General features: G+C 37.4%; 1 protein-coding gene across 1 annotated transcript in view; it reads right to left on the bottom strand.

The window, feature by feature from the left end:
• Window positions 1-25815, bottom strand: part of SEC24C (SEC24 homolog C, COPII coat complex component) — a 2546747-nt gene that overhangs the window by 1639329 nt on the left and 881603 nt on the right. The gene's annotated exons all lie outside the window — the stretch shown is intronic.

The raw sequence follows: 25815 nt of genomic DNA, 5'->3' as shown, positions 1-25815 counted from the left end.
GGTCCGTTTTACCAATGTAAAACGCATCACAACAATTACACATGGCGGTGTAGATAATAGATTTACTCTCACAATTTAACGTAAAACGTATACGGTACTTCCTGTCCCTGATCGTAAATGTTTCACCTGTTCTCACCTCATGACAGTACCTACAAAAACCACATTTGAACATCCCGTTTCGCTTATAAAAAGAGTTTGGGGATATCTCTCTTTGTAGTAATTCCTTCAAGTTATTTGGTCTCTTAAATATGAATCTTGGTTTACTGCCTAATTTATCAGCCAAGTATGAGTTTGTAGATATCAAATGCCAATTTTTATATATGATGGCCAAGATTCCCTTAGAGTTCCTACTGAATGTGGTAATAAAACTCAGAGAGTAGTCTATTTCTTCACCCACTTGTACAATAGTCCCTACCTCGTTACAGTCTAAGTCGCTTCCCATTAATGTTCCATTAATAGATGAGTCACTGATTATAGACCTACATTGAAATAATAGAGGTTTGTAAAAGCCACTAATCCTTTTTCTAGTGACCTCCCCTATCAGATCACATAACATTTGATCGGGGTAACCCCGGTTACTGAACATTGTTCTTAACAGTTCACATTCCTTATCAAAATCTGCCATGGTACTACACATTCTTCCAGCCCTCACCAATTGCCCTTTGACAATGGATCTTTTCTGTTTGTGTGGGTGGAAACTGGAAAAATGTAGAAATGCATTACAGTATGTGTGTTTTCTAAACACTGTTGACGTTAAACATTGACCTATAAGGTCCTTTTCTAGTTTAACGTCAAGGTAATCAATTACCCTAGTTGAAAATTTTGATGTGAATCTTAAGAACTCAGTAGTTGAGTTCATAATGTCCACAAAGGCTGTACCTTCCAGTTCAGTACCCCTGAACATAATAAAAATGTCGTCCAGGAATCGCGTATAGTAAATGACAGGTTCCATTAGGCCTGGGATCTTCTTTAAGATATTGGCTTCCCAATATCCCATAACATAATTGGCTACCCCACCCCCACATGGGGAGCCCATCGCCACACCACATTTTTGAAGAAAGAAGTCGCCATTGAACATGAAATAGTTAGAGGTTAAAACAATATCTAACAATTCTGTTACAAGGTCGACTTCTAGTCTGGAAGCACCAAAATCTGCAAGCATAGACCCTGTCCATTCGACCGCCTCCTGGTGTGGAATGGAGGTATATAGGTCAATGACATCAATGGTCAAAAAGTTATTGTTGTCATTGTACAAAATGCCATTGATGTTCTCAAGAAAGGACCAAGAGTCTTTGCAAAGGCTAGTGATCCCTTTAATATACTTATCTAGAATTTTTGTGATAAGTTTTGAACAGGGGTAAATGATCGAGGACCTGCCATCGATCAATGCTCTCATAGGGGGGTCATGAATGTTTTTATGAATTTTAGGGATCCCGAACATGGCAGGAATTTTAGGACAATTAATGTCAATATAATTGTATAAGTTGATATCTATTTTTCCTGCCAGAAACAGGTCCCTAAAATAACCTCTTATCTTCCTGATGCTACCATTAACCTCACTTCTGGATGATCTCACATACGCATCTGTATCCAGAACTTTAGCCATTTTTTCATTGTATGTTATGTTATCAAAAAGGACAAGGCCCCCACCCTTGTCAGGTTTTAATAAGCGAACGGGCAACCGACATATCTCATCCAAGAGTGACATTTGTTCCTTGGAAATGTTTATATTGTTTTCACCAAACTTGCCATTGCTATTGGCCGCCAGGAATCTGAAATCCATTTCACAAATTCTCTCAAATAATTCCAAGGTATTATGTAGTGGGGGATTAAACACACTAGGTAGCTTCATGGTAGGTAAACTGTCACCAACAATGGTCAATGGTTACAATAAGGCTGTTATTTTAAGAGTTTAAATGTTTTTATAATATTGATGCTGCTTTGAGGAAATTGGATGATGTCATTTCCTCTTCTTTGATTTTTAAACAGAGCTCAGGCTTGTTTGTTTTATTCTCTGAAGAAGCCATGGATTGCCGTGGTGAAAACGTCTTTGTTTTAATAAACACGTTAAGGCAGTATCTGTGCTGAGTTTGCTTTCCGACAAGGACCTCGCTTCACTGAACTATAACTAACAATGACTTTATCATTTCTGAATTTCTAGACTTTATAAATCTTTTTAAACAACTATCATTAACCAACTGGTTGATACAATTAGAAAAATACAAACCTGGATCTACCCATATACCCAGGGCCCCTCAATGAATTTACAGTTTCAATCACTGTGTGCTGTATAAAATATTCATCTTTCAATTTATGTCTCTCAAATCTCATGTTTCATTTTTGATGTATTTATCAACATAATACTCTCCTGTGCCAAAATGGTCAACATAATCAATTACACATTTCCAGTTCATCTGCAAACCGACTGTAAAACATCTCAGATAAAAACGAGATCTGAAAGATACAATCTAAACAAGTATGGGCATAGGAGACCGCCCTGTGGGACACCTTGACTAATCGCTAACTTCACCAGTCCAATTGCTTTATGACATTTGCCATGCCGTATTTGTAAGCCATGCAACTATCCATCTTATCAGGAGTACATCAATACCTAGTTGTTCAAATTTTGTGTATGACCCTATCAAAAAAAGTTAACTCTATACAAATTATATCATAGCACAATTTCATTAACAGCTATTACACTGTTACTAGAACAGTTACAGGTGGTAAACAGAGCTATTTTCCATTTTTTCTGTTTTTGTCAATCTTCCAGCTCATTTCCATAACTTCTCCTTTCTTGTCTCTCATTTTTAAGCTACATTCTGTTTGCCTGTAAATTCTTAATAAACTCAAAAACACCCCCAATATGATATTTCCTTTATAGCCATTATGCTACAAATACATTAACTGTTATTGTATGCTACTTCTGTATCCAGTAATTAGACAATTTGTTAGTCTCCCTCTTGTTTGTGTGTTAAAATGTTACGTTCATGAAAGAAGCATTTAAAAATATTTAAAAAGCATGTAAATAAGCTCATGTACAGATGTTTTTACCATGCATTTATAAATGCACATCATGTATAACTTAAATGTGGACCTTTTCTCTACAGCCTATGCTAAAAATGGGTTTTGCCCAGTCGGAGTTTTCCAGGTCAACAAAGACAAAAAAATACTTTCAACATAAGCATGCTGACATATGGTTTGAAGAACCAGCATTTCAGTTCTGACAATACTTTGCCCAATATAATCTTTTCCATTATTTTTCCACAACGTGAAAGTAAACTTACGAGTTTGTAGGACTTTGGATGTGTCCTACTTCATTCCCCCTTAAAGACAGGTTTAACAAGTGCATGTTTTCAATCATAAGGAATCTCTCCATGTTTATATGACCTAGAAAAAGTACATGTCAAAGTGCTCTCGGGTCATTATTACTAATTCCATCTCCTCCCTGTGCTTTGTTTGGATCCAGTCTGCGTATTTCTTTTTCAATCTAATCAAATTCAATATTCAGTATTTCAGTATCTGCGGTTACCTAGATCTTACTAAGACAACTTATCACCCCCTTTGTGGAACCAAACTACTTTGTGTAAGATTTTGTAAACATATTTATAATCTGCTGTGTTTGAGAATAATTTTTAGAATCTAAAAGTGTATCAGTTTGTATGTCTTAACTTCAACCACATCTTGTCATCTATAAAATGGCTTCCTATGCCCACTGTCTTTACATAAAATTTCCTCAACTTTTTCCTGATCTTGTCTTACATTATGTTTAATTTGTCTGCCCAGCTTATTTCGGTTTACAAAGTCATAGTTGAGCCTCTTTTCTATTTCTTATATTTTTTTGTCTCTTACCTTAATCAAGTATCTTGTTCTTATGGAAACATATCCTCCTGATGTTGTGTTCCAAGATCTTGATGTTAAAACATTTTTTTTCTTGATTTTTTTACATTCAAACAATCTCTAATTTCAAAACTTTCCATATTCTTTCTGCAGTTTTTCCACTGAACGCACCACTCCAATTTGTTTTACACAGTGACTGTTTTGCTAATCTATTAATTGTCGATGCTTTGGTTTAGATTTCAGTTTGGCAGAATTATCTAGCAAGAAATTAACCTTTATAATCCCATGATCAATGCACATCAATGGTTGTAAAATTTAACATGAAAGAACAGTAATTTCTTTAGGAATACAAACCATGTCTAGTATGTTCTGAATCTGGTAGGCTTTTTTTACAATCTAAAACAACTGTTGTTCCTAAAAATACATTATAATTTTTTTACTAATGTCTTTGAATCAATATTATTGCAGTCGGTTTCTGGTAAATTTAAGTCCTCAACCACTATAATTCTTTCCCTCCTTCCCTTCCCTCATGTGCTTCATGCAATAAATGTTTTGAAATTCCTCTAGGTCATCAGAACTTGACTTTTGTAGTCTATAAACTCCAACAATTGTTACATGTTCCAGGGTTGTCTTCATTGCCACAGTTACACAAGCTACAGTACTGGTGTTATCACTGAACACGTATTAATCACAGGCCTTGTAACAATCTTTAATTTTTATCATAACACCGCCACCTTATTTTTTATTAGAATGTCTACTACTGTAAAAACATTTATACCCTGAAAGAACTGATTTCCTGTCATTATTCTTTATCCATGTTTTACAAGGAATAACATAAATCTTGTTGGGAGATTGGCAAAATGGTTAAGGTGTGTACCTTGCAAACACAAGGTACAGGGCTTGACTACCACATGGAATAACTGGCTATTTGTAAAACTGCCACAACGGCAGTTACATCTATAAATCTTTAATGTTATGGGAACGTACCAAATGTTTCAATAAGAAAAAAAAACGTTACTGTTAATGCTCCTATCTTCAAGAGCGGTGTGGTTTAAGGGGAGGCAGAAACTGATCAATTTATATAATGTAGTGAATGAAAATTGTTAAAAAGAAAACATATTTGCATAATCATCCCTTTGGGAAAAACTCAGTTCCCACTAATTATCACATCAATGGGAGCACATTGAACATTGAAGGCATTTATAAGAGATCTGGGGACACATGTTGACAGCAAACTCTCCTTCGACCACCACATTGCCATTGTGGTCAGATAGTCCTTCTATATGGCACATCTCATTACCAAGGGTTTTGTATCCAGGAAGAAAGAGGTCATTAACTCTCTCTACTCTTCCCTCATTAGGCCAATCATAGAGTATAATGCCCCATTTGGCATGTACCTCACCAGACACATGCAACAGCTGGAAAAGCCACAATAGTACCTCACAAAGAGGATCCTAGGCCTTAAAAACATGTCCTACACGGATAGACTCAAAAAACTCCAGCTATTTTCTGTTTCATATCATCTACTAAGTGGCGATCTCTGCTTGACTTACAAAGCCATGTCTGACCCAGCTCTGTTAGAAATGCTACATCTAAAGAAATCCCAATCCCTCTCCACCACACGCTCCAGTGACCTCAACCTTATTACCACAATCAACAGAGCATGCTGGAGGGACAGGTTCATAACCCAGAGACTGCCCATGCTCTGGAATAGACTTCCCATACATGTCAAGTAGAGCAGCTCACTGGACCTCTTCAAGAGAAATCTTGATGAGTGGATGGGAAATAGAAAGTTCATCCCAGGGATCACTCCGGTAGCTACTTGACAGAGGCACTGGGAACTAATGTTGGGCGGCACGATGCCAGGGCACTTCTATGGGCTAGGCTTGTAAAGGCTCTAGGGCCATTAGCCTAGTACACAAATATGAACCTAAGAACTACAGTGCAGAAAAGGGCATATAAACTGCCACTACTAATTTCGGTGAAATGAGATTCGGTCGAATGAGTTTTCAGTGAGCTGAGCTTTCGGCGAGTTGGTCTCAGTGAAATGAGTTTTCGGCGAAGTGAAGTAGATCCATATTATAAATACATATACACACACACACACACACATATATATATATATATAAACATATATAAACATATATATATATATATATATATATATATATATATATATATATATATATATATATAAACACACATACCTCAAACAAGGTGGAAAAGGATAACTATGAAAATGGTGAGAGGGACTTTGAGCGATGTATTGAGATTATGATACTGGATGAAAGTCTTTAATACCATCACAACCACATGGAATACTGTACTCAAAGCAGCTCAGAGTATGCTAAGAACTAAGCCAGTGGAGGAATAGATAAGAGATAAATTATAAGGACGTCTACAAGTAGAGGCATAAAAAATCAGCTAGATGGGCTGACATTTACTACAGGAAATTAGCTAATGAAACACGGTATTGGCAGCAAACAAAGCCAGGGGAAAGGTAATAGGAGGAGGATGATTAAGCACGTGCTTGTACTGCAAGTCACAGACTGCCTTCAATACCAGGGAAGAATACAAGTACTAGCATAAAAAAAGGGACAGAGCATGCCAACTGGGGAAAAAAGCTCTGGTATAGTTTGTTAGTCAAGCATGAAACAATGGGTGTTTTTAAAAAATAAAACGGTGTATAAAAAAAGAAGTTTTGTACTTACCATAACGTTCCATGTTTCTTGTCCTTGATCTCGCCTTCCTTATTGTTGGTTGGGTTCGGAGCCGACCCTTGGCTCCGACACAGCCATATTCTAAACCTTGAGAGCTTCCACTGGCTTGAGGCTAGACCCTATCCCATCATATCTAGCGCTAGTTACCTAGATCTCATTTCTGATAACCCATAACACTAGGCCACAATGTGTAGATATATAAACTATAGACATATATAACAAAATATATATGTATATGTATATAAGAAAAAACCCTCAAGCCATAAGTAGAAATTCTTATTCTATCCAACTCATAAGGCAGGAAGGGAATCAAGGCCTACATAGCCAAAGATGGATAAACTCCTCTCGATTCTCCAGGACGGGGAAGGAGGGTGGGATGCAAGAAGGAAGGCGAGATCAAGGACAACAAACATGGAACGTTATGGCAAGTACATAACTTCTTTATGTTATGTTGTCCCTATCTCGCCTTCCTTCTTACTGGTTGGGACGGTGTCCCCAGCACCTTCTTCTTGGGTGGCTCAATGGAATATACTCTTCATAAACGTGGAACCAAAGGATGCCCTGGTCCGGGAAGCCACATCTACTTTGTAATGAGTAATAAAGGTATGGGGGTTAACCCACGTAGCCATCGCACTGATTGAGTCTAAAGGCAGTCTGACCCGAAAGGCAGTAGAGGTAGACAAAGCCCTGGTTTTGAGTGTCCTCGAATTTTTCCTGGTAGTTGTTTGTTCTGAGAGTTATAGACGTAAGTAATGGTATCCAAAACCCATTTTGATAGTCACTTTCGATACTGGAGTTCCCTTTTTGTTCTCTGCAAAGGATACAAACGATTGGTCAGACTGTCTGAATTTCCAAGTCCTGTGCAAAAAGAAACGTAATTGTCTATGAACATCCAATTGGTGGAGTTTACATTCTGCCTTGTTGCCATAGTTCGGAAAAAACACTGGTAGCTCTACCGATTGATTCAGATTGAACTCTCAGCAAACTTTTAGTGGACAGGAAGGGTTGGTCCTGAGAGAAAACCTACCTTTGTGGAAAATTAAATAAGGGGAATGAATGTAAAGGGCTTGTAATTCTGATACCCTCCTAGCTGAGGTAATGGCAATCAAGAAAATCGTTTTCCAAGTCAAAAATTTTTAGAGCAAAAGAACTGGCTGGTTCGAATGGAGAACGAATCAAGGCAGCTACGACTAAATTTAGATCCCAAGGACGAAGTGGTGCTCTAATTGGGGGTCTCAAAAGGATGGTACACCTCAGAAAAGCTTTGCATAGCCTGTGGGACATAACATTAGAACCCATTTCTCCCACATGGAAGTTGGAAATAGCAGTCAACTGAACTCAGATAGTTGCTGCTACTGCTCCTTGGTTAAAGGTTTCAGCGAGTAATTTTAGTATCTTTGAAATGGGTGTAGTAAAAGGATCAATATTATTGCTGACAGCCCAACAAGAGAATCATTTCCATTTACTAGTATACAGTTTCCTCGTAGAGGATTTGTGAGAGGAGATGAGAATATGTTGTACGGCCAGGGGAGATGTCAGGAAGCCTGGCTAAATCAGGAAGTGGAGGAACCAAGCTGTCAGCCTGAGAGTCTGTAACGAAGGATGGAGTGTGCACGACTAATGCATCAGCAGATCCAGAGCTGGATCCAGAATCCAAGGCTCCTCCAAGAGATGGGGCCATAGAAATGGGAACCAGATTTGACGAGGCCAGTAGGGTGCAATGATGATTAGCTTGCAACCCACCGATTTGCTTTCTGAAGAACCTTGGGGACTGGAGGAACGGCATATAGAAGTCGTGGGGGCCAATTGTGAACAAGTGCATCCCTGGATGATTGTCCCAGTGGAGGACTAGGACAAAATAGCTGCTGCATTTGGCACTGATGGATGTGGCAAAAAGATCACAGCAAGGCTGGCCCCACTTGCAAAAGATGCGATTCGCAATGTCTTGTTTCAGGGACCACTTGTGAGGCATAAGGATAGCCCTGCTTAGTTTGTCCGCTATAACGTTGGATTTCCCCAGGATGTGTCACGATCAGAAAGCGTTGGGAGGACATCGCCCATTGCCATACTCTTAAAGCCTCTCAGCATAAGGGATAGGATCTGGTTCTGCCTTGCTTGTTGATTTACCACACCACTGACATGTTGTCCATCTGAATCGTAATCGTCCCCGTGGGGAGAAAGTTGTGAAGTGCTTGCAATGCCAGGAGCACTGATCTCATCTCGAGGACATTTATGTGCAAATGGTACTTGTGTTGTTGCCAAGTTCCATGAACAGTCTGTCCCAGATAACCCCTCCCAGCCTATCTGTGAAGCGTCCGTTGTCACTGTTGCCACTGGTTGGGGGAGAACGAATAGTCTGCCTATCGTCAGCTGGGTGGACTGAAACCACCATTTTAGGTCCTTCTTGCAGGTCTCCATGATGAGAATTTCGTGAGACATGGGTAGATCTTGCATGGACCATTGAGCAAAGAGGAGCCACTGCAATAACTTCATGTGGAAACGCGCTGAGGGAACTAGAGTTATAGCTACCGCCATTCAGCCTAGGACTTTGAGAACAAATCTTACCTGAGTCTTTTTCCTCCCAATTAGAGCTGCAACTTGGTGTCGAATGATCGACACCCTCTCCTGAGGCAATTTTTTCTATCATGTCTTTGGTGTCTAGATCTGCTCCTATAAATGTAATATATTGACAAGGCAGACTTTTCTTAGTTTATAGTGATGCCTAGCTGAGAGCAGAGGCGTATTGTGGTGTCCCTTGTCTCGATTAGTCGATGTTTGGTGGTGGCGGTAAGGAGCCAGTTGTCTAGATATGGAAACACCTGGAATCCTCGATGCCTCAGAAGAGCCATGACTACTGCCATGCATTTGGTGAACACCCTGGGGGCTGTGGTGAGGCCAAATGATAGAGCTCTGAACTGGTAGTGACTGGCTCCCAGCCGGAAGCGTAGAAATCTCTTGGATCACCTGTCCATCTTGATATGGTAGTATGCATTCTGGAGATTGACGGGAGCACATCCAATTGTCCTTTCCCAGAAAGGGAAGTATGGACTGCAGTGTCACCATCTGAACTTTGTCTTTTTGACAGACTTGTTGAGTCTGCTGAGGTCCAAAATGGGCCTCCAGTCCCGTTTTCTTTGGTACTAAAAAGAGCCTTGAGTAAGTTCTGGATCTGATTTGGTCTGCGGGGACATCTTGGATGACTCTTTTTATTAGCAACTTTGAACTTCTAGAGTTGCTTGTTCGCTCAGCTTGGGTGGCACATCTGGGATGGATTTTTGTTTTTGGGGAAGAGGTGGCATGGAGAAAGGAATACTGTATCCCCTGGATATTACCGACTGTACCCATGTGTCTTCTGTGATATCTTGTCAGGCTTCTGGGTACAGTGACAATCTTCCCTGACTGCCTCCAGAGGTGGACAAGCGGGCCCCCTTTCAGGAGCGTTGGAAGGGCCTCCCAGAGAACGTATCTCTGTCGCCCTGACTCTGTGGACCCCCTCTGCCGCGAGGGTGGTGTCTCCCATTATTATTCCCCACTGTGCTCCGGGGGGGGATTCACCACGTGTGTCTGGCGAAGTTCCCTGGGATTTCCGGAACCACTTTTTTCCACCCTTTTTACTTTTGGGGTAAGGCTGAGAAGGCGCGGAAAAACGTACTCCCACAGCAGAAAGAGTCTTGCCATCCTACTCGCTCCTGGTAAGAGTCTCTTTTACCTTAAGCCTGAACAATGACGAGCCATCAAAGGGGGCGTTGGTAAAGGAGGACTTGAAAGGCTCCACAAATTGACAAAGGCGCATCCAGGAATGCGTTCGTAAGGTGACTCCTGTGCCTGCAGCCCTGCTCGCTCCATCAGCTGCATAGGAGATAAGCTGCATGGAGGAGTTAACAACTGAAGATAAGGTCGCAAGCTGTGAAGCAGTCTTATCTGCAGATCCTGCAGCTGTAGGATCCTGCAGGGCATCTCCTAGCTCTTTCAGGAGATCACTCTGAAGACGGGTGAAATGGGATGGATAATTCAGTGACCCGAGAGTAAAGGCCGCTGAGGAAAAGACACGTTTCCCATATCTGTCCATCGTATGTGATTCTTAGCTCGGCGGATGGACAAATGTAGAAGTCTCTGCTAATTCCTTCTTAGTGGCCACTGCCACCACCATAGCATCAACTGGCGCACCCTTGGATAGGAAGGATTTGTCATCTGGGGCCATTATGAATTTATTGGGCCTCCGCAGAACTGGTTCCATCGATTCCGGAGAGCTCTGCCTTTTTCGACTTACTATCTCTAGCAGCAGGTAGAAGGGCGGAGACACCCAAGAGGTGGAGGGTCGGGAACCGAATGCATCCAGGTACACGGACTCGTCCTCGGAAGGGGAAAGAGACTTCCAGCCACCTCTCTGCTTGAGGATTTCCAGGATGTCGGAGAATGAAACATCCTCAGGGGGGGGGGCCCATGAGGACCCTTCTGAGTCCTTTAAGTCTGTGTCCGATGTCAGACTCAGAGGAGTCCATATGCTTCCTCTTACATTTCCTCTTCTGGTGGACCTCCTCAGGGGGATGCTCTGGGGAGGTTTTGGAAGGGGGGGGTCGCCCAACAGGGCGTCCTGGGGCACTGGTTCCCTGCCCTTAGAATGGAGGGGTGGTGAGAGGGAAGACACTGGCTCCACAGGGGACAGAGTAGCTGAAGCTGAGGGAGGAGCTGTCTGAGAGGACAGCACACTCATCATCTCGAAGGCACCACGCTCCCCGCCCAAGAGTGTCCCCAGCTCCGAAGAGTCGAGAGACCTCTCCCGCACAGAGGGGGATGGCTCTGAGGCTGATGTGGGAGCCGAGCTCACCTGTCCCAAAGCTCCAAGAGGGAGAGTGGGGTCGGACAAGGGTCTGATGCCAGTCCCCCCCCCGTGGATCCGATGAGAGGGTGTCAGCTCCCAGATCCCTCGACAGAAGGAGGTATCGAGGAGATCGAAGTGGATGTTGGAACCAAGAGACTGGAGGCTTTTGGAACCAACAGTTCTACCACAATGACTTCCATGCACTCTGGCTCCAAGCTCAGGTCAGTCGAAGGAGGAATAGATGCTCCAGGAGGAAGAATAGTCAGCTCCACATCCATACGGGCTGGGCTCAATAATATTTTGGCAAGAACCGGTGTCTTGAGAAGCCTCTTCACCACCCTCTCCACATCACCCGAAAGACTCCTGGATGATCGAGAGGAGTGAGTGGACGATCGGTGACTGCCCACCACAGACTGTAGAAGCAGTCTACATCGGTTCCAAGGAAGGAGATCTAATCCTTTTATGACTCCTAGGTTGTTCCGAGGACACTGACGGAACCGCAGGAGATAAGGTCTTGTCGGACTAGACAGATTTTGGATCCGACGAACTGGTAGATTTCTCTGTGTGTTTCTCGACAGTCAGAACTGATGGAGGTGTCGCTTTTGGTGATTTCCCTGGCTTACTAGCCTGATTCCCTTCTACTGGAGTGTCAAAAGGCCCTTTTAGTAAACCTTGCAAAATAAGTTTGTTTTTGCCGTCCTGCAGGACTCTGGCGCGGCAAGCATGACAAAAAGAACACGAGTCCTACAGGTGCATGGCTCCCAAGCAATAAACGCAACTCTTATGTCCAGTCAGGGACACTGACGGAACCGCAGGAGATAAGGTCTTGTCGGACTAGACAGATTTTGGATCCGACGAACTGGTAGATTTCTCTGTGTGTTTCTCGACAGTCAGAACTGATGGAGGTGTCGCTTTTGGTGATTTCCCTGGCTTACTAGCCTGATTCCCTTCTGCTGGAGTGTCAAAAGGCCCTTTTAGTAAACCTTGCAAAATAAGTTTGTTTTTGCCGTCCTGCAGGACTCTGGCGTGGAAAGCATGACAAACAGAACACGAGTCCTACAGGTGCATGGCTCCCAAGCAATAAACGCAACTCTTATGTCCAGTCAGGGACATTTTCTGGGAGCACGAGTCACATTTTTTGAATCCAGAAGGTCTGGATTCTTTGGGCGCTTCTTTGAACATTATCACAATAACAAAGCCCAATACAGTAACGTACAATACACTGAAGTTATAGATATCAGACAAACAGCTTTACAATAACCACTTAGAAACTATCTCTAACTTTTTTTTTATTTTAAGCAACAAAAACAGAAGGTAGGAAGGTAATGGAAGGGGGAGAGCCTCTAAGTTAAATGACAACTCCGACCGAGGAGAGCCTATAACTTAAACAGCTACTCCTTACCAGAAAAGGAGGGACTAAGGGGAAAGCCCTCTAACTGAATCAGGCTAAGAGTAAGTGGGAATCCTCTAAGAAAAAAAGGATTTGAAAAGGGGAAATAGGCCTGGAGAAAGAATGACGGCCTAAACAACAGCAACAACTACAAAATGGAGATGGGGGGGGCTAAATAAACACTACTAATGTACAGAGACACCCTGAAGAAATATCAAGATTTAAACACAGAAAATAACAATAAATTTCAAAAACTTAGCCTGAGCCAGTATCCAGCAACATCAAAGCTTCAAGTGGCAAATGAGACCTGGGCAACTAGCACTAGGCATGATGGGATAGGGTCTAGCCTCGAGCCAATGGAAGCTCTCGAGTTTTAGAATATGGCCGAGTCGGAGCAGAGGGTCAGCTCTGAACCCAATCAACAAGAAGATAGGTGAAACAGGGACAACATAACATCATTATATTATACCTGTAAGAATCAATCAGAGAAGGTTAAAAAACAATGGGAAAACATATTGGGAACGTGATTTACAAAAGAACAATAGAAAAAAACTTGATGGGCTCCCAAGTATGGAAAAAAAAAAGTCTAGGTGGTTTGTGATTTTTTTGTAAGAAAGTGTTTGCATAAGTTATCTTTTAACCCCAACTATATTTCAGAAGCTTTTTCTTGAGGTAGACGGCAAATACTGGAGATGTGATGGGAAAGAGAGAGATGTAATATGGAACATTTTTTGGGGCGGGTGTAATGAGTTAGCAAATTTAAAAATTCTCTACAGCATACTCTCACAGAATGTTGGGGGAAGAAATGCAGGTAATTAAAAAAATTAATATTTTGAACTAGGATATAGGATCTAACTTGCCTAAACACAGTAAGGCCTTACAAAGTTTACAGAGATTTTCATCCAAAAAAAAATGAACCACCAGAAAAATAAACAAAATCTACTACAAATATAATGGAGGTTCTTAGTATGGTACAAGAGATAAAAGAACTGGTGGTGGGATCTTCAGAAAAAGGAATAAGCAAACTGCAGTTAATTGGAATTTGTGGAAACGATACATGCAGAATAACGTTCTTCAAGAGCGGTGTGGTTTAAAGGGAGGCAGAAACTGATCAATTTATATAATGTAGTGAATGAAAATTGTTAAAAAGAAAACATATTTGCATTCTGCATGGCTGTAATAAAAAAAGTATAATTTGTTTTCTTTTCTGTTACTGTACGTGAACTCATGCTGCTCTTTAAAATGTAGTGAATAAAAATGTTTTAAAAATTTCTACTAGATTGTTATGGTATAAATTACATATAACACAACTCTGTAGAACTTGTTCAAAAAATTTGACATTTATTTTTTTTTTTCAAAACAAGTTTATTGTTTTAACATATAAGAGAAATATCATAACAATTTTATACAAATAATTAAAAATAGGTATTATTATAATATTCAACAAAACAACTAAAGTATTTACAAAGACATCCACTACAATCAGATCAATTAAACTAAAATATTGTGCTATTGAAATTACAATTTTTTTAACAAATTTTGTAAATTATCCCATACAATAAAATGTGATGTTTTTCTAGTTGTTCTCATTCTAATTGTGCTTATTTCCATATGACATTATATTCATAACATTTTTAAATTCATTGAACGAAGGAGGTGTATCTGAAATCCAATTTCTAGTTATTATTTTCCTAGCCACTGCTAGGATAGACCATAACAAGGGAAGCTTAATCTTTTTAACACATTGAGGTACAGGTGTGTTGAATAATATAAGAGACTTAGAAATAATGAAATTATCTGTAAAAAGAGCCTGCAAAAATTCATTAATTGACTTCCAGTATTCTTTCAACTTCATACAGTCATAAAACATATGAGCCCAGTCAGCATTAATTTCTACATTACATCTCTTACATAGATTATCTTTATTATTAATTTTATTCATCATCAAAGGTGTATAAAAGATCTATGTAAAAATTTCCATGTATAAAGTCTCCAGACAATGGAAGATGTAGTTCTATAAGCAGATTCCAATATATATTGTTTATCTTGTTGAGTTGGTGGGTCCCCATTAATAGAGGTGAAATAATTCCAGTATGAATCTACATTGTAAAAAGTTTCTTGTCTGATAATTTTATGTATATATGAAAGTTTACCTTTATCAGAAACTTTACGCTGTAAATTTATTATCAAGTAATCAATCAGTTTTGGAATAGATTCTTTAACTGTTATAGACATTAGATCTATTCTATCAATGAGATGTTGTCTAAAGATCTGAACCTCTAACCAGCAAGTTTCTCTTAGATCAAATTCTTGTTTTAAGAAATCTAGATTTTAACTTTATTATCAGATATCAGCTGATACCAGTACTTTAGATTATTATCTATAGCTAAATGAGCTCCTTCAGAAGTAGATGACATAAGCATACCCTGAGTATAAATTATAGGGAATACAATAAAATTCCATTCCCTATACTTAGGGTGCATGAATATAAAGTTACGATAACTAATAATAATATTTAATGGGTAACGGACCATATGTTTAGGTGTAATAGGTGAAGTACAAAATTCCTTTAGCAACCACAACATGGAGTTATTTATAATCATATTTTTGTGTGTTAAGGAGATTTTCATGAAGTGCATACTAACTAGCTCCCAATAATCTTTCCATTTTGCGACATATGACCGATCTATTAATAAAGTAATAACTTTTATAATAGAAGAGATAATATATAAATTAAAGTTTGGAAAAGAAATACCCCCTTGAGACCAGCTATTAGTATGTTTCTTTAATGCAATCCTAGGTCTATTAGGTGCCCATAAGAAATTTAACATTAGTGTATTCAGTTTCTTGATAGTTATTTTTGTAGGTGAAAGTATTATTGATTGTATTAAGTATAAAATCTTGGGGAATATTATCATTTTAATAATTGTAAGTCTCTCCTCCATAGTAAATAACATATTATTCCAGGTATTAAAAAGATTTTGTATATTAAGAAAACAGGTATTATAGTTATTATATATAATAGATTTAATATCTTTAGATAGTATTATACCTAAATAAGTTATCTGACCTGAGTTGGGTACATATTTAGTAAAATCACTAATGAGAGTATTTTTTCGTGTATATATAGGTAGTATTTTAGTTTTTACTTCATTGAATATTAAACCAGAAATACTTTTAAAATTCATCATTTTATCAAATAAAGACTGCATAGAAGAATTAGATCCTGCTGATGTAATTAGAACATCATCTGCAAAAAGTTGAATTTTTGATGTTGTATTTTCTTCTATTTCAAAACCCTCTATGTCAGTACTGTTTCTAATCAAATTAGCCCAAGGCTCCATTACTAAAGTGAATAATAGTGGAGAAAGTGGACATCCTTGCTTTGTACCTTTAAGAATGGGTATTTTTGTGAAACATATGTTCCTACCTTAATATAAGCCAGCGTTCCTTTGTATAAATGCTCAATTAAATTTACAAATGCATCAGAGAAATTTGTGCATTTCAGTAAGGTAAACAGATAGTCCCAACTTACTGAATCAAATGCTGAACCTATATCAAGACTAATAAGTGTTAAATCTTTCTTTTCCTATTTGCAAAATCAATTAATGTTAAAGTTCTTCTTATATTATCAAAAGTATTTCTATTTACAATGAAGCCCGTCTGATCTATGTCTATAATGCGGGATAATTGTCTTCAATCTATCAGCAAAAATACTCATAAACATTTTATAATCAACATTAAGTAATGAGATGGGTCGATATGAAGAACATCTAGTTGGATCTTTATTAGGTTTTAAAATTGGTGAAATAAATGTATATTGCCAAGATGGGGGGGTTATTAACTCAGTTTGGGCCAGAATAAAAACCTTATGTATTAATGAATATGTAGTTTTAGAAAGGATTTTATATATCTCTGGTATAATACCATCATTACCCGGTGCTTTGTTTGATTTAAGCTTATTTATTTGTGTAATAACTTCCGTATATGAAATACTCTTGTCCAATAGTTTAATCTGTTGTTTATTAAGCTTTTTATTCATGTTTGTGGTTATAAACTCCTTTATTTTATCTTTAGGTTCCATGTTAACGTTGTTATGGTTAATCTTGTGAAAGTGATTTCTAAATTTGTCCAGTATTTCTGGTATACTAGAAACATTCTTCTTTTTCCTTAGAGAAAAGATTTCTTTGATATGGTTTTGTTTATTCAATCTTTTTGTTTTATTTTTAAGTCTATGTAAGTATTTGGGGCTTATTGAATAAGACAAAAACTTGTATTTCTCTAAAGTTATTTTAACTTTATGAGTTAAAATTTCTTTGTATTTCTCATTTAGTTTGTTTATTTCTTCAATAACTTTCTTGTCCATAATATTTTCTTTATTATTATGCTTATAAGAGTCCAGTTTACTTTGAATATCTAACAATTCCTTATCCCAAGATTTCCTTTTGTTATTATACCATCTGATACTTTGTCCATATAGATATGATTTTAAGGCATCCCAAACATAGACAATGGAGACTTCAGGAGTATTATTTATGTCTAGAAAATGTTGTACTTCTGAAAGTATATATTCTTTATAGTCTTTTAGCTGAGTTAAGTATGCTGGTATCCTTTTGATCTGAACATTATGAGTATTTTTATCATGAATTCAAAAACAATTGAGTTATGATCAGATATAGGACATGAAATGATTTTGGAATTAATTAAATCTGTTACCATCTGGTTAGAAATAAAGACCCTATCTATTTTTGAATAAGTTTTGTATCTGTTAGAAAAAAGGTGTATGGTAATGATTTTGACTCTATCTGATTATTAATATCATTCAAATGATAAGAATTAGCAAAATCATTTACATGTTTTGCATTAGATGTAATTCTTCTTTTCTTTATAGTGGTAGTATCACTTTCATGTAGTATACAATTAAAATCACCAGCTAAAATAATATCCCTATAGAGAATGATATGATCTTATCAATATGATGTTTCACTGTATTAATACCAATTCCAGGTATCCAATATACATTAATTAAAGTGTAAGTCTTCCCATTAATTTGTATTGTAACCATACAAAACATTCCTTTGTCATCCTGATAAGACTTAATGGTTTTAGGAATGGGCATACTTTTATTCCATAAAATAGCCACTCCTCTTTTTTCTGAGTGTGCTCTGAACTAACCAATACTGTATACTTATTAGTGGCTAGTTTTATCAATATCTTTTTCAAGAGATGGGTTTCTTGCAGGAAGACTAGATTGGCCTTGTGTAGATTAATGTATCTTATTAGGCTTGCCCTTTTACACGGATTATTCAATCCATTAATGTTTAAAGAAATTCCTTTTAAAGATGTCATTTGGCATTTTAAAACTCAAGAATCTTATGATCGAAATAACAAATAACCAGATAAATAATGTTACATCTCCTCTTTTAGGTGTACCTTTAAATATAGCTGTATTTATTAAATCTCTTATGGGATTTTGTATAGGATTCAATTTTGTTTGTAGTGACAATGAGTGTACAAAATATATTGTGGATGTCAAAACTATATACATATAACAATGAACAAGTGAAAATAATGTAAGGATTAAACCTTGCATCCCGCCTGGAGTTGAAAACTCCAACTTAGAGCAGTATTTACTACTCAAGTTAACCCCCTACCCTAAGCAGCAGTACCTCAGCTACCACCTTATCAATTTAATACTAGTTATATTTAACTGAGGTTAACAGTTTTCAATTCAATTATCTATCAAGACAAAACTACACATTTGGTAAAACAGCATCATATAAACTAAAATAAACTTTTTTTTTTTTTTTTTTTTTTAAACTGTTCATACTATTATATAGATCTATGTAATATATAACACTTGTATTCTAATAGCATTCAAATAATCTTAATGTTAGAAATCAAGAGGAGAGAAAATTATGTTCTAACATTCATTTAAATCAAAAACTTTGGCTAATATGATTCAGACATTACATGCATTAAGATGCATCTATTTTCTGTCATGTGAATTCTATCAACAGCTTCCAAAAAAATCTTGAATTGTTTGTATATGAGCATTTACTTAAACTCATTATTGTCAATAGAGTAAAATATTGTATTCATAAAAATTATTATAAATCATATTGCATAGTTATGCAGATTCTCAGAAACACCTGCGTTATTACCTAAAAAAAAAAAAAAAAAAAAAAAGCCATCACACACATAAACACAGACACACACACATACATATACACACACACATATACACACACACACACATATATACATACATATACACACACACACACACACACACACATACACACATATATATATATATATCTGATCTCACTGAGTTGTGTCTTTGTAGAGCGCAATCCTACTTGCTGTCCCTAGAATAAATCTGTCTGCTTTATACAAAATAATGCACAGCAAACACATATTAGTAACCAGATTTTACAATCATGCTAACCTACTGCTTTAAAATATATCACATGACATTTTTTCCAGAATAGAGTTATAAGATTATTTATGCTTGTCAATCAGATGAATTAAATGAGTTATAGTAAAGTATATGTTTGGGACACAAGTTTTTAACACAGATTATTATGCTACTGTTAAGTAGATTTTCAAAACATTTAAATAAATGTTTCATTTTCTATGCCTTCTAAAATAAGATATTTACTTGCTACAAGAAACTACATCATCTAAACTCATCATAACTGACATATTTTATGAATAGAGTATTTTTCCTGAATCTGTGGTGTGTCAGTGTGATAACCTTGTCAATGTTTATACTAACTGCTTTCAGTTTCTCTGTGAAAATTCTGTGAGTGAAGCTTCTGAGGAAACTCATGGACACTATGCATGAGACAGCCCACATCCCAGATTGTCTCCCTTAACATTTTGGCGGGAAACTTATTAAAACTTGTGGCAAACATTCATTTTGTCAATAGAGTAAAATATTGTATTCATAGAAATTATTATAAATCATATTAGATAGTTATGCAGATTCTCAGAAAAAAAGCCATCTCACACACACACACACACACACACACACACACACACACACACACACACACATATATATATATCTGATCTCACTGAGTTGTGCCTTTGTAGAGCACTGTCCTACTTGCTGTCCCTAGAATAAATCTGTCTGCTTTATACAAAATAATGCACAGCAAACACATATTGGTAATTGGTAACCAGATTTTACAAGCATGCTAACCTACTGCTTTAAAATATATCACATGACATTTCTTCCAGAATAGAGTTATAAGATTATTTATGTTTGTCAATCAGATGAATTAAATGAGTTATAGTAAAGTATATGTTTGGAACACAAATTTTTAACACAGATTATTATGCTGCTGTTAAGTAGATTTTCAAAAACATTTAAATAAATGTTTCATTTTTTATGCCTTCTAAAATAAGACATTTACTTACTACAAGAAACTATATCATTTAAACTCATTATAACTGACATATTTTATGAACAGAGTATTTTTCCTGAATCTGTGGTGTGTCAGTGTGATAACCTTGTCAATGTTTATACTAACTGCTTTCAGTTTCTCTGTGAGAATTCTGTGATTTGAAGATTCTGAAGTAACTCAAGGACATTGTGCATAAGACAGCCCACATCCCAGATTGTCTCTCTTAACATTTTGGCGGGAAACTTATTAAAACTAGTGACAAACATTCATTTAGCAGTGTAAATGCATCTAAACATGACAGAACCTCCACAATGTATTCCACAGATCATCACAGCCTCTATGCAAGTGAAATTAAACTCAAAATTACCAACAAGTAATAAAACTCAGCATTCTTCTCCCAACTCAATTTTCATACAAATCCTATTATTCACTGTGCCCACACAGTCAAAAGCATTTCTATATATTAATAAAGAAAAGAAAAGAGAGTAGAAAATAAAAGGGAGTGAGGCAGAAATAAAAAATGTAAGAGAAAGCTGTAAGAAGTATATACAATGGAATGTTACTTACTGTTTATATTAATAGAGTTAAAAATAAAACATATTATTTACTCTTATTTAGTTCTGATTATTATTAGTTAAAGCATGACAGATTATTTACAAACAAGCATAAGCAGTATAATCAAGAAAGTATAATTAGAAATAGCATTTGAAGAACTTATAAACTTTTACAAGAAATAAATATGTTATTATTCTATTAATGATATTTTCATTACTGTTCTCTCCCTGCCCTCCCCACCCTTTACCCACTACATAATCTAAATAGAATGTCATTGTTTAAACAAAGAAAATAATAAAAGAAGAAGGAAAAAAAAGGTAAAGATAAAAAATGTATCAAATTACTAACCTTACTTTTTCAGAAAGAAAAACAAATCGAGTCACAGCCTGCCATTAAATCCTCAGGCATTTTGACTGGTTATGAAACAAAACATTTCTTTGCACATAGAGAATAACTTTGATTAAATCTTTTCCAAAATATTTGTGGCTTTCTGGAAATGCAGGAACTATATTCAAAAAGATTAATAATGAACTAAAATGATGAGAGAGAAAAAAACATATAACAAATCATTTGTTTTTTAGTCTCTTCTTCTTCTCTGAAGTCTTCCAGGAAGCTTCAGTTGCCAATCTCTTTAATGAAGAACTAGCCCATTCCATTTCTTCTATTTTATCCAAAATCCGTTTTTCTTTGACAAACAGTAAAGCAGAGTCTAAATCATCGAACACCTTAGGACCATCAGGAAGGAAGATTTTAAGCTTGGCAGGAAACAGAAGGTATGTTTTAAACTGTGCTTTTTTAAGCTCCCTTATTAGTGGCAGAAAAACTTTTCTTTTAGCAATTACCATGGAAGAATGGTCATTGTCAAAACGCACAGTTGTCTCATTAAACGTAACAGGAGCTTTAGCCCAAGCAGATTTAAGAACCATCTCTATCAAAAGATGATAGAAATCTAACTATAACTGATCTAGGATAGTTTTTGTTAGAGTTAGTATTAGCTATAGATCTATGTGCTCTTTCGATACCAAAAGAGAATGCTTCTGGTAAATCTAAAGTTTTAGGGAGCCATGTTGTTAAAAAAGAAGTAATATTGTTACCTTCAATATTTTCTGGCAGTCCAAAAATCCTAATGTTATTGCACCTAGATCTATTTTCCAGGTCATCCAGCTTTGTTTGTAAATGTGTATTTTGTTTCAGCAGAAACTCAATGTTGATTTCCTGTTCTTGTATTTTATTTTCCATGTCATTCACAGCTTCTTCTATGCCTGTCATCTGGATCTTCTGTTGTTGCAGGTCCATATGTAACAAGTCTATTTGTTTTGTAGTTTTTTCTATGAAAGTGTCTATTTTAGTATCCATTTTATCCATCTTAGCAGTAAGTTGCTGGACTATAATTATGAGAGACTGAAGTTATTTCTTGATGCTGGAGTCTTGAGAATTTGTCTTACTGGAACTCATTTCAGACTGATAAACTGACAGGAAAATTTCTAAAGTAATTTCTGACAGGAATATTATTAAGATTTCCTTTCTTTTTTAGATATAGTTCAAGAACTATATAAAACAAACATATTTAGAAAGAAAATTACTTCAAGAATTAATTTTTTAAGTAATTAATTCCTGTCAATGTAATGAAATTGGTGGAGCTGAAGAAATCTGCTGCTATCCTGTGTTCATCCTTGGCCACGCCCCAAAAATTTGACATTTCTGAGAGCACATTACATCTCTTGTTCTTTCCTTGCACTTCATTATTCCCAGCTGTGAATCATGCATCTTCTAAAGAAACTATCATCTTACTTGACTGTGGACTATTACTTTGTTAAATTTAAAAATTAAGGCCTACATACAACCTATTTCATTCCCGAAAGAAATAAAAAAGGAATTTCTTTCCTAGCTGGTGAGTTTTGCTGAGCCCAGTTTCTCACTATACATACAATTACTGAAAAGTATTACAAGTCAGAGTTTGCATATCTCGAACAATGCTTCTTTCACTGGTAACCCCACATAATCTCGAGTTCTGTTTGTAACAATTCAGGTAGTGCATGGAGTGCTGCTCCAATATTGGCAAAAAAAATCTCTTTAGCAGGATGAGACTCCATCTTGAAAACATTTAAGCATTCAAGCTTGGGTCTGAGATGAGTCACCAAGGAAATGACAGTGCCGGCCAGTAAGCCACAGCAGGAGAACTCAAAAGACTGCTTTGTTTCAGCATGCTGTACCTGCAATCTATCCCTGGCTTTGTGTCAAAATACTTCCCTGCAGTGTGTCTGCTATCTGATAGCTCGTTAAGTGCTTTACTGGCTTTTAAAGCCAGCAAAACACTTTGGCTTTATTTATGTATTTTGTACTGTAACTAGTACTACATGGAGCAGATAAAGCTCCATGCACTAAAATGAATTACGATCAGATCTACAACCTTAACCTAGTACTATAGTTATATAGTTATATGGTTATGACTGGAGACCCAATCATAATCCTCTGTGTTCTTTTCATAAATCTGCTATACTCCCCATTAAGAATTCTGCGCAGTTCCTTGCCTAGTCTGCATTTCACATTCAGAGAACAATTCTGTAGCTTCAATGACATCCTCTTTAATTTCAGAGGTGCGTTACAGAAAATTTATGACTAAGTTTTACAAAGGGTTGCGTTCCTTCTCCACCTGATCTTGTTTATCACAAACATGTTCAGGAATTTTTCATATCCATACACTACTGCTAACACGTTATTTTCTATTTAATACAACTATCTTATACATCAGTAAACACTCTTGTCCCATGGGCAACTACTATCTTTCTAAAACACAAACTGCTTACCTACATCACAGTATATTAACACTGGTACAGCTATAACTCATTTTGAGTTTTTCAAAACTTTTCATAATTCCAGAGTCCTCAAGAGGGATAATATCACAGATCAGTTACAAGATATGGAAAACACTGAACGATTTCCATAAAGCTACAAATGTTTTATTGAATTCTGACTTTGTCCTTTGCACACCTACTCAGACTTTTCTGTATTAGGCTTCAGTCCCCAATATAATATGATCCATGTACTTCAGACCTTTAATTCTTCATATTTAATACATGGATCACAGTTTCAGTAACATAAGCTATATGGGTATTAACTCTGCACCAGGCGACCACCCGGCACTCCGCATAAAAGGCAGCTGAAGCACCACAAAACTTCTGAGTTTTCTTGCTGCTGAAATGAGTGCTTCTTTCAGCTGTCTTTGTGATCCATCAATTGGCTAGAGGATCTACAAGAGCTAGGCAGATAAGTCTCTGCTGAGGAAAGCCTTCTTGTTTTAAACTAAAAATGTTAGGAAACAAAATCAGATGGACTGTCGGATCTTTTTTTTCCAAAAGGAAGGTGCTTACTGAGAAACTTTCAGTCTCCTGTTTTTACTTCCATGGACAGAGCAGATTTACTGGGACTTGCCAAGGAAATGAGTGCTGCTTTTTCTTTTACATTCTCAAGCCTCTGGCAAGAAATAGAAAAATGCTTCTTCGCATTCTAAAGGGAATTTTCAGTTAGAAGAGTAAGCACTGCTGAAAGAGCAGTGCACTTCATGAGCTTCTTCTTGGTCTGGGCATTCTGATTGTGAGGACAGTATGGCTTCAGATTGCCCTGCTAAAGAATTTTCTTTCAGACTTTTTATCCAACTGAAAGAGGTGGGACCAGAATGAAATTCTTAAGGCACAAAAAGTGCATTACTATTTCCTAAAGCTACAGATGCCTAAAGCTACACCTATCCCGCTCCTGTACTGCCTGCTTTAACGTACATGTTTCACTGCATTAAGTATTCCCAATACTCAACCTCCTGTTCATTAAGTTGATGCGCTGGTCGGGCAGGCAGGTCTCCCATGTCCCTTGGACTCTGGAGTTTCTTAGGCTAAGGCAGGTCTGAGTTGTCTGTGGTCAAGGTCTGATTTGCCTCCAAGTTGGAAAGGGACTCCTAGGTTTGCCTTGATGCTCTCCTCTCAAAGGATCTCCCTTTTCAGACAAAGGAAGACAAAGACCATCATTTCCAAAGACTGCAGATGAGGGGCCAACAGATTTTTAGGAACCACTATAGTTCTCATATGCATTTTGCTAGTGGGACTATCAGAACACATGATCCAAATTAAACTCTCTTGCAGTTATGGTTGGAAGACTGCGCAGGTGTAGGAGATATTCTGAGGAAAATGATCTGGTCCCTTGGTGGCAGACAGAGCCTAAGCCTTCGCTGGAAGGTAACCCACGGGTTGGATGTCAGTAGTGACTTCTGGATATGTAGGGTCAGGCGTACCTTCTGAAGGCAATCCATGATGATTTGCATGCCTGACAGAAGTTCTGCAATAGAAGTTGCCTGAATCAAGCAATGAAGTATGGGTAAACGTGGACCCCCTTGGTTCTACAAAATGTGATTTCTGGTGCTAGACACTTGGCAAACATCCTGGATGCAGAAGAAAAGCAATATAGTAAGGCACACCATTGGAAGTGGGATTCCTCTGACTTGAATTACAACTACCTTCTGTGTTCCTGAAGGATAGGAATATGGAAATAGGCATCCTTTAGATCCAGTGCTACCATCCTGGCTACTAGAAAAATGACAGGAAAATGCTTTTTTTTTCTGGGTTACTATTTTGAATCTGGGTAATACCAAAAATTTGAGTCTTGAAAGGTCTAATATGGGTCTTCATTGTCCCTTCCTTTCTTGGGACTAGGAAGAAGTGGGAATAAAACCCAGTTGCTGCCTTTTCTATAGGAGTTAGCTTAATGGAAACTTACAGCAAGAGGGTTCTATAATGGGTAAAAGCAGATTTCTCTGTTTTGGGGTGTGGGATGCCTAGGAAAGGAGGAGTTTTCCACAACTGTAGAGAGTAACAACTTCTACTATCCACAGTATCCATGTGTCCTAAGTGACAACTTTTCAATAATTGGTAAGAATTTTCTTCCCAGATTTATTGGGTAGTGGGGATTTGGGTGAAGGTGAAAGAGATGCTGATCTTCAAAATTGCTCCCTACCAGGGAATGGATGCTTGGACCCACCACACACACTCATGCATGCGCACACACACACTCGCACGTATCTGGAGC

This window comes from Protopterus annectens, chromosome 14.part0 (assembly GCF_019279795.1).
Source record: "Protopterus annectens isolate FY-2018-M chromosome 14.part0, PAN1.0, whole genome shotgun sequence".
NCBI classification, from domain to species: Eukaryota; Metazoa; Chordata; order Ceratodontiformes; family Protopteridae; genus Protopterus; species Protopterus annectens.
Note: the sequence above shows the minus strand (reverse complement) of the source record. Positions and strands in the feature narration are given on the sequence as shown.